We start from the raw sequence: 9,154 nt of genomic DNA, 5'->3' as shown, positions 1-9,154 counted from the left end.
ACTGTGCAGTGGGTTTTGCAAGAACAGTATACACTAAGTCTGAGCAGGTACTGACCAGATTTTTTCCCTACTTTACAGTGCTGCTTTCAGGATTTCAACATGTTTATTCAGAGAGATGCCAGACACGAATGACGGCAACCAATTGTAAACGATTCATATTGAGCAACACATCCATGAAATTAACTCTAAAATATGTGATCCACCCTTATCTGCAGGAATCTCCTCGGACTGGTATAGCTTTCACTTAAAGATATTGCTACTGATCTCCCTTGGGCCGCACAACCCATCCCCCAACTCAGTCCTATCCCCCACTGAACCACTGCCACTTTCAAATTCATCCCATACTTCAGCAAGCTCTTTCCAGACCCGATTCTTATTCTCCTCCCCCTTCTGTCTAGCATGCTGTCTCTCCTCAACACTCTCCTACCCCCAGCTTGCCTTCACTGTGATCCCTTCCCTTCTGCACCTACTCATGTCCATTTGTAGCAAGCAGAGGGGAGGTGTTGTGCAATTTAGGTGTACAAGCTCAAATTTGTTGTACAAATCTTTAAATGCCATCTGCAATTTAATTTTGCAGGAGTGGCCCTTGTGGAAGATAGGATTGACCACAAAGTGTCATGCATATTGTTCTTAATCACTTATTGACTTCAGACAAAATCGCACCGGTTCATGAATGCAGATATTGACCTGCCTGGAGCCTATAAAGAGAAAACAGAGCAGAAGACATATATGTTGGATTCCAACCTCAATCTAATGTCTATAATCACTGAGTATTTGTTACATCCTGGTTGAATCATCAAAATCACTGAGGACCCCTTCCACTCTTCACTCTTTCAGCTGCTCCCATCGTGAAAGAGATACAGGAGTATCAGAGCCACCACCCACCAGGCTGAGAAACAGCTTCTTTCCATAGGCAGTGAGAATGCTGAATGACCAAAGGAACTGTTCACTCTAACCATCCAAGATTCTCATATTTATGAAACAATTTATTTAATTATTTGTAGATAAAAATACTGCATATGCATTGTTTGTCTGCATGTGTTTATGTCTGGCTGTGTGTTTGTTTTGATTATCGGTACTTCTGCAATCAGATGACAATAAACTTGACGACTTGAAATCCAACTACTTTCCTGATCCTGCATCATCAAGAGCTGTGACCTCTAGGTCAGGCCAAAGATGTCTGACACAGAAAATGGGAAGAGCCCCATTATGTGGCAGGTATGTCTCAATTTTTTTTTAAGATTCCTTGGAGTAATAAGGTAGGGTTAAGGAAAGGTAAGCATTGTTTGGAGATGATTAGTGTTGGATGAAGAGAAAGACAATCCTGAGAAAGGGAATTCTAAAGTTTGCTGTTTACAAGGTGATCCAGAGCTGAGTGGAGAGCCAGGATCTGCTGTGGAGCGATTGTAATAATAGGTGAATTGCAGTGGGTCCAGATCTACGTGTTAATTCTGACCGTGACCATTTCATTTCTTCACAGTAGAAGTTAGTGCTACTGGGCGTTGAGGCAGCTCACTCTACTCTTCTTGGGCACCGGGATGATTGATGCCCTTTTGAAGTTTTTATATTCCAGTCCTTTCAAAATGAATGCTAACATCCAATTAGTCCAATCAATATCAAAATTAGAATCACCCATTATTATAACAGTTTACCTCTTACATGGTTTTAATATTTCCTTCTTATGCTTTATCCTAATGAGAAACAACCCTTTGGAGTTATCTAACAAATCACATCTGTCTTTTCTTTCCACTGCTATTCATTGAGGAAAACAAGTACTGCCTTTAAAATCTCTCCCCACAAATGAAGTCCTCAACCACTTTTCTCGAACAATCAACTGTTGTGTTGACACACTCCGATGGTGAATTTTGCATGGTTGAAGTTTGTGAGATGGGGAAGAGGCTCTCATTTTCCAAGACTCACTGTGGACAGTTACTGTAGAAGGGAATTGAGTTTCGTTGGGGAAAGTTGTTAAAGAGCCTTTATGGCGACCTGTTTAAACACTTTATTGAATGTTACAGTAATTTGAAATTTGTCTTCTAAACATCTGCTTATTACACCTCAATGAGTAATATTGGATTGGATTTTAGTTCTTGAGAGGAAGCAATGTAGGTTGAACAGATTCCTATTTGTCCTGATAATAGAGGAATGCTCCCAATTCTAAACATGCCCCACCCAAGAGTTCCTTGCCAGAACAAAGCATAAGGCAGATTCCTTCTCAGTTTAAAGTATACAGACAGATGAGTTTTGGGTATGACCGACTTTCAAGGGGTCCTGTGAATTGACTGACAACATCTCCTGATTTTTCTTTTCCAGGTATGTGAAAAGCTGTATTTAAATGTGCTAAACTAAACAAAAACAAAATGCAAGAATATCACGATGGATGATGAAATACAAGATTAAAAGAAGAGTAAAAGAAAATTTGTTGTGATTTTTTTTTCTTTGTCTAAACAAGTATAAATTACTTTGATTTTAACTGTTAATCTTGAGGAGGTTAGCAATGCATTTTAAACTCTGTGTTCAGCACATAAATTTATGATGTGGAATCGTTTGTTTTGTGGAACATTATGGAAAACTAAATTTCATAGGAGCAGATATCCGAAATCTATTTATTTATCGGTTACCATCAAACATAAGAAAACTATGCATATTTGATGTCCACATGAAATCTATAAAAACTAATGGAATGGTAAAAGCTGGATATTTCATATCATTAATTCCCATTAGAATGTAAATGTAACACACTTCTATTGTTAAGAAGGGAAACAGAGCATGTCTAAGTATTGCAAACTTGTAGGAATGAACAGCCATCAATCAAATTGTCCTTAGATTGAATTTAGAATCCTATAATTTGAATGATTGATTAAATTGCACAAAGGTTTTGTTCTATCACAAAAAAAGAAGTATTTCCAATATATGAAATAACTTGCTTTCCTCTTGAAAGATTTTTCTGCAGGACAACTTATTATGTCAGCCATGTGGCCAAAAGTGCACCTAATTTATGATCGCTCTGTTCTCCAGCCTCTGGTCCTCCTGCCAGTCATACTAGAACAAGATTGTATTCCAGGAAACTGAACAACCATTTTACCATAACGCTGGTCAAGGGCTTTTAATTTAAATTTAAATGTTTAAATTTAGATATATAGCACGGTAACTGTTCCTTCTGGCCTCCCAAGCCTGTGCCACACAAATATACGTATTAACCTACAAACCCTGTATGTTTTAAAAGGTGGGTGAAAACCAGAGCACCCTGTGCAAACCCACACACGCACACAGGGACAATGTACAAACTCCTTACAGACAGTGCTCATCCGAACCCTGGGTTGCAGGCGCTGTACCCATGCCGCTTTAAAAGGAATACAGTTTCAAAGCAAAATTTGCCTTAATTTTTGCTGGAGACCATTGCAAATGGAAGCAGAGTTAAAGGGGCATGACCCAACTGAATGAGTAAACAGATGTAGTCAAGTTCAGAATGGGATGCTGTTCACTTTAACAAAAAGAACAAGAAATAAAAATAGGCCATAAACAATTGAGAAATAGAAAATGTAGTAAAAAGTACAAAAATAAGCCATTTAATATCATGGCTAATCCTCCACCACATCCATCTTCCTGCCTGACCCTAAAATGTCTCAAGGACAACAAAAATGTAGATGATTCAAAAGTGAAGCACTGATAAAAGGAACAATTGTAATTTGGATTTTTTTTATTTGAGGGGCAGTGAACAAAAAAACGAGGAGCTAATTTCCTTTAATGTTATCATTTTTTGACAATTTTATCTATTTTGCCAGCTGCTCTTGGCAATTCTAGTGATGATATTTTGCTTTTGTGGCCTTGTCAGTGTGAAAATGAACAAGGCTGGCTACAGTAAATTAAACCTTGTCTTTGGGGAATGCTTCCTTTGAATGCATTTCCTTTCCATTTTCAGATCATGTCAGATTATACAAAATATAAAAGTGTGTGCTTATACATGTGTGTGTGTGTGTGTGTGTGTGTGTGTGTGTGTGTGTGTGTGTGTGTGTGTGTGTGTGTGTGTGTGTGTGTGTGTGTGTGTGTGTGTGTGTGTGTGTGTGTGTGAATGTGTCCAAGCTACTCCTCTATATTATTGGTCTGCATGTTAAGTTCTGAACTACTGCCAGTTTGTGTAGCTTCAGTTAACATAAAAACATCAATAATTTAATAAACAGACAATGTAAAGTAAAGTCTGATGCTGATAGAACAGTAATGATAGCTTTATATCTCACTGGGATGGATGTAAATTAACCTGTGCAAATGTAAACACTGCCTGGAAAAGATTCATTTCTGAATCCATTTTTGAATCGCATATGGTTTGTATTAGAAACTGCAAATTAAACCATTTCTGCTTGTGGAAAAACTTAGTCCTTGCAATCCAGAACTCTCAACTGATCTTTATTTTTCCATTCTTTATTTTGTTAGCTCTGTAAGAGATGGTGCCATGTAAATTTCCATCCACAGAGCACGGATAGGGGGAAGTTGTTCAGAAAAGTTACAAGGACATAGGGTTTTGTAGCTTAATTTTGTCATGGGTGGGGTAATTCTCTTTGGGTGGGGCTTGATGACACAATATACTTAACTATCAATGTCTTTTCGCATGGTCAAGGACCACTTCCCTCCTTAACCTAATGGGAATCATTGCTTGGGATGGAAGAAGATACTTCCACTGGGTGGTTGGTTGACCAATAATGAGAAAAGGTTCATAATCTCGGACAAGTGATCCCAGGATCTCCCTGTGAGCCATGGATCTTGGTGCAAGAAACTAAAGGTTAAAAAACAAACTTGACTTAAAGACCCTTATTCATCTTTCAGCCATTGACCACCACAAAGGCATCATCAGTGGTAGTTTTGAGGCAGATCTTGCAAATACAAATAGGATTTTCTTGCCACTGATAGATGTATATCTGCCGAGAGCCAGATTATTTTCCCATCTCTCATTCCACTTTCCCCCAGTTTCCCAACTAAGTTTTCTTCTGCTGGTGACTTCCTTTCTATATCCACATAGAGAGTCATGGAATCAGAGAGTTCTGCAGCATCTAAATAGATTCTACTGTTCAACATGCCTATTCAGAACAAGTTGCATTCCTGAGCTAATTCCATTTGCTAGCATTCACTCTCTTAACATTTTCTATCCAGGTGGCTGTCAAAATATCTTGTAAACATTGTAATTCTTCCCAACTCTTTTACTTGCTCTGGCAGCTTGTACCATATACCCACACCATCTGCCCCCAGGACCCTTTCAAATCTATGGTGAATCAGTAATGATGGTTCAGACACAGTATTTCTTTCTCTCAAAATAGGGGTAGAAGTTTCCTTATCTGCAGCTGGGAAGTTAGCCCACTCAGACCTGCACTCCACAACACACATGGCTATCATTATCATCGAACACTCCTGTAACTGGTTCATTTGAGTTGGATCGGAAACAGGTGGTACTTTCTGAGAAGAATTCATTAAACATTTGGTTCCTCTGTGCCCTTGAGGAGAGCAGGCAGCAAAGAGAGCTATTTGGATTCTTTCTGCTTTGCGATTGTCTCTTTGTCCCAGTTGCTGAAACAGAACTACTCAGGCAGACGTTGACACTTGCGAAAAATGAACAACATTCCTCAACCAAGCTTTGAAATGTCATCCTCACGCCAGTAAAACAAGGGAGCATAAATGAAGACTGAATGAATGATTCTGATGATGAGAAGAATGCATTTCCACATCCTATAAACATTTATCCTCTGGTGGTGATAAGTGGGAAGCTTATATTGGAACATAAGAATGATAACCTGATTCACATTATATTTACAATCTTGTTATTGCACCAAAGAGCGGTGAACTCTAACTTCAATGTACACATTAATACAAGGTGATGTTAGCAAACTGGGGTTCTTAGAGCCTACATTCATCCCCTTTAACTTAATCTTAACATGCACAGAATTCCCTGCAGATCAAGTGCCAAATAGGAATCCTAGCAAGATTTACTTTGGAGTTTGTCTGAACTTGGTGGACTGCTGAGTCTGATATAGCTGTTGGCATGAAACACACAGCATTTAGTTGAAAATAATGTGGAGCTTCGGCAGGAGTTTTAGGATTAGTTCAGTAAGATTGTCAAGAACCTCAGAAACAAGACTATTCAATTCACAACAGGGTCTGACCTGCTCTTTAGCAATGATATAACAAATGAAATTCCTGTATCGAAACTGCTTATTCCAGCCAAGAATCTCCAACATGTCAGAACAACAAAATTATTTAATCTACTTTAACATTAGAGGAATTTACATTAAGATTCTGAGAGGCAAAGACCAAAACTACTAAAAGCAGTGCATCATAATTTCATTGCCTCAGTGCTCTGCAAGTATATAGGCTACTGCCTAATGGGGTGGGAAAGATTGGATTTGTAAATGTAAGTTCAAGCTCCAGGTTCATTCATAATAGTCTCTTAAAATCCAGATAGAGTACATTACACAGAAAATATGCATGATGCACCAGACACAAATTGATCCCTCTCATCAACACTGTTGGTCAAGTCAGAACTGACTGTATGTAATTGAACGGTTTATTTGTCACTTGAACCAAAGTTCAGAAAGAACCTTTGCTTTATGTGTGATCCAACAAATAGTGCAAATAAATAGACAAACAACTAAGTATGTGAAGCAATCTAACAGTTGTCAACTAGAGGAGAGAATGGAAAAAGTACTAAGTATAGTGCAGGGAATAGAGAAAGAATCAAGGCAGTGAAAAGGCATAATCTTTTGCCACTGTATGATCCAATCAAGAGTCCAATAACATTAGGAAAAAAATTCTCCTTTAATCTGAAGGTTTGTGTTCTCAAGCCCAACTGCAACAATGATCAATGGCCAAATGTTTGGGCTCATCACTCCAACTTCCTTATTATCTCACAGCTGAACACACTCAGCAGCAGGAAGAACTCTTCTCCCCCTTTCCCCAGTACACCCCCCTCCTCCTCTCATTTCCTGTTCATCACATGTTGCATAAATGGATCATCAACAACCATCAGTTCAGTTCCTGATATCGCCCGATGAAGAAGCTCTGCTGAGATCAGCTTTGCAAGACAAAATCCAAGCTCATTCATTTTATGATGCCACCGTTATGACAGCCACCATTTCTGCAACAAGTGACTATGGAGGAGGAGAGAAGGAGCTGGAGGACAAAAAGAAGAAGGAAAAGGATACAAGATCTCAATTCATTATGGCAATGTACTATATTAATCTCGACATTGTCTTTCCAAGTAATTGCTACACATTTTTGTGCCACAGATAACGCCAAACGTACAAATGATATTTGGAGCTTCTTTCATGGCTTGGTTCAGCATCATGCTGAAGAAGATTGAAAAGAGGGTTGGTGCCAGAACACAGCCTTGCTTCACGCCATTGTTAATGGAGAAGGGTTCAGAGAGCTCATTGCTGTATCTGACCCGACCTTGTTGGTTTTCGTGCAGTTGGATAATCATGTTGAGGAACTTTGGGGGACATCCGATGCGCTCTAGTATTTGCCAAAGCCCTTTCCTACTCACGGTGTCGAAGGCTTTGGTGAGGTCAACAAAGGTGATGTAGAGTCCTTTGTTTTGTTCTCTGCATTTTTCTTGGAGCTGTCTGAGGGCAAAGACCATGTCAGTAGTTCCTCTGTTTGCGCGAAAGCCGCATTGTGATTCTGGGAGAATATTCTCGGCGACACTAGGTATTATTCTATTTAGTAGAATCCTAGCGAAGATTTTGCCTGCAATGGAGAGCAACGTGATTCCCCTGTAGTTTGAGCAGTCTGATTTCTCGCCTTTGTTTTTGTACAGGGTGATGATGGTGGCATCACGAAGATCCTGAGGCAGTTTACCTTGGTCCCAACAAAGCTTGAAAAACTCATGCAGTTTGGCATGCAGAGTTTTGCCGCCAGCCTTCCAGACTTCTGGGGGGATTCCATCCATACCTGCTGCTTTGCCACTTTTCAGTTGTTCGATTGCCTTATATGTCTCATCCAGGGTGGGAACCTCATCCAGCTCTAGCCTTAGGGGCTGTTGAGGGAGCTGGAGCAGGGCGGAATCTTGGACTGAGCGGTTGGCACTGAAAAGAGATTGGAAGTGTTCTGACCATCGGTTGAGGATGGAGATCTTGTCGCTGAGGAGGACTTTGCCGTCTGAGCTGCGCAGCGGGCTTTGGACTTGGGGTGAGGGGCCGTACACAGCCTTTAGAGCCTCGTAGAAACCCCTGAAGTCGCCAATGTCCGCGCTGAGCTGGGTTCGTTTGGCGAGGCTAGTCCACCACTCATTTTGGATCTCCCGGAGTTTGCGCTGAAGATGGCTGCATGCGCGACGGATGGCTTGTTTCTTCTCTGGACAGGAAGGCTTTGTAAGGTGAGCCTGGTGGGCAGCTCGCTTCTTTGCCAACAATGAAGACGCTGTTTACATCCAGTACCGCACGGATGGCAGTCTCTTCAATCTGAGGCGCCTGCAAGCTCACACCAAGACACAAGAGAAACTTGTCCGTGAACTACTCTTTGCAGACGATGCCGCTTTAGTTGCCCATTCAGAGCCAGCTCTTCAGCGCTTGACGTCCTGCTTTGCGGAAACTGCCAAAATGTTTGGCCTGGAAGTCAGCCTGAAGAAAACTGAGGTCCTCCATCAGCCAGCTCCCCACCATGATTACCAGCCCCCCCACATCTCCATCGGGCACACAAAACTCAAAACGGTCAACCAGTTTACCTATCTCGGCTGCACCATTTCATCAGATGCAAGGATCGACAATGAGATAGACAACAGACTCGCCAAGGCAAATAGCGCCTTTGGAAGACTACACAAAAGAGTCTGGAAAAACAACCAACTGAAAAACCTCACAAAGATAAGCGTATACAGAGCCGTTGTCATACCCACACTCCTGTTCGGCTCCGAATCATGGGTCCTCTACCGGCACCACCTACGGCTCCTAGAACGCTTCCACCAGCGTTGTCTCCGCTCCATCCTCAACATCCATTGGAGCGCTTACATCCCTAACGTCGAAGTACTCGAGATGGCAGAGGTCGACAGCATCGAGTCCACGCTGCTGAAGATCCAGCTGCGCTGGATGGGTCACGTCTCCAGAATGGAGGACCATCGCCTTCCCAAGATCGTGTTATATGGGGGGAGTCACGTTTTGGAGTAGTGGCCGGACGG

At 41.2% G+C, this 9,154-nt stretch overlaps 1 protein-coding gene across 1 annotated transcript in view; it reads left to right on the top strand.

Moving 5' to 3' along the window:
- The first annotated feature begins 2,179 nt into the window (after positions 1-2,179).
- The window catches only part of LOC138741551 (gap junction beta-4 protein-like), a 29,464-nt gene continuing 22,489 nt past the window's right edge, over positions 2,180-9,154 (top strand). The window contains exon 1 of the mRNA XM_069895796.1: positions 2,180-2,313. The gene's annotated coding sequence lies outside the window, so the exon portion shown is untranslated. The remainder of the gene's footprint in view (positions 2,314-9,154) is intronic.

The sequence above is a fragment of the Narcine bancroftii genome, chromosome 8, assembly GCF_036971445.1.
Source record: "Narcine bancroftii isolate sNarBan1 chromosome 8, sNarBan1.hap1, whole genome shotgun sequence".
Lineage (NCBI taxonomy): Eukaryota > Metazoa > Chordata > Chondrichthyes > Torpediniformes > Narcinidae > Narcine > Narcine bancroftii.
This window is presented reverse-complemented; position numbering and strand designations above follow the sequence as displayed.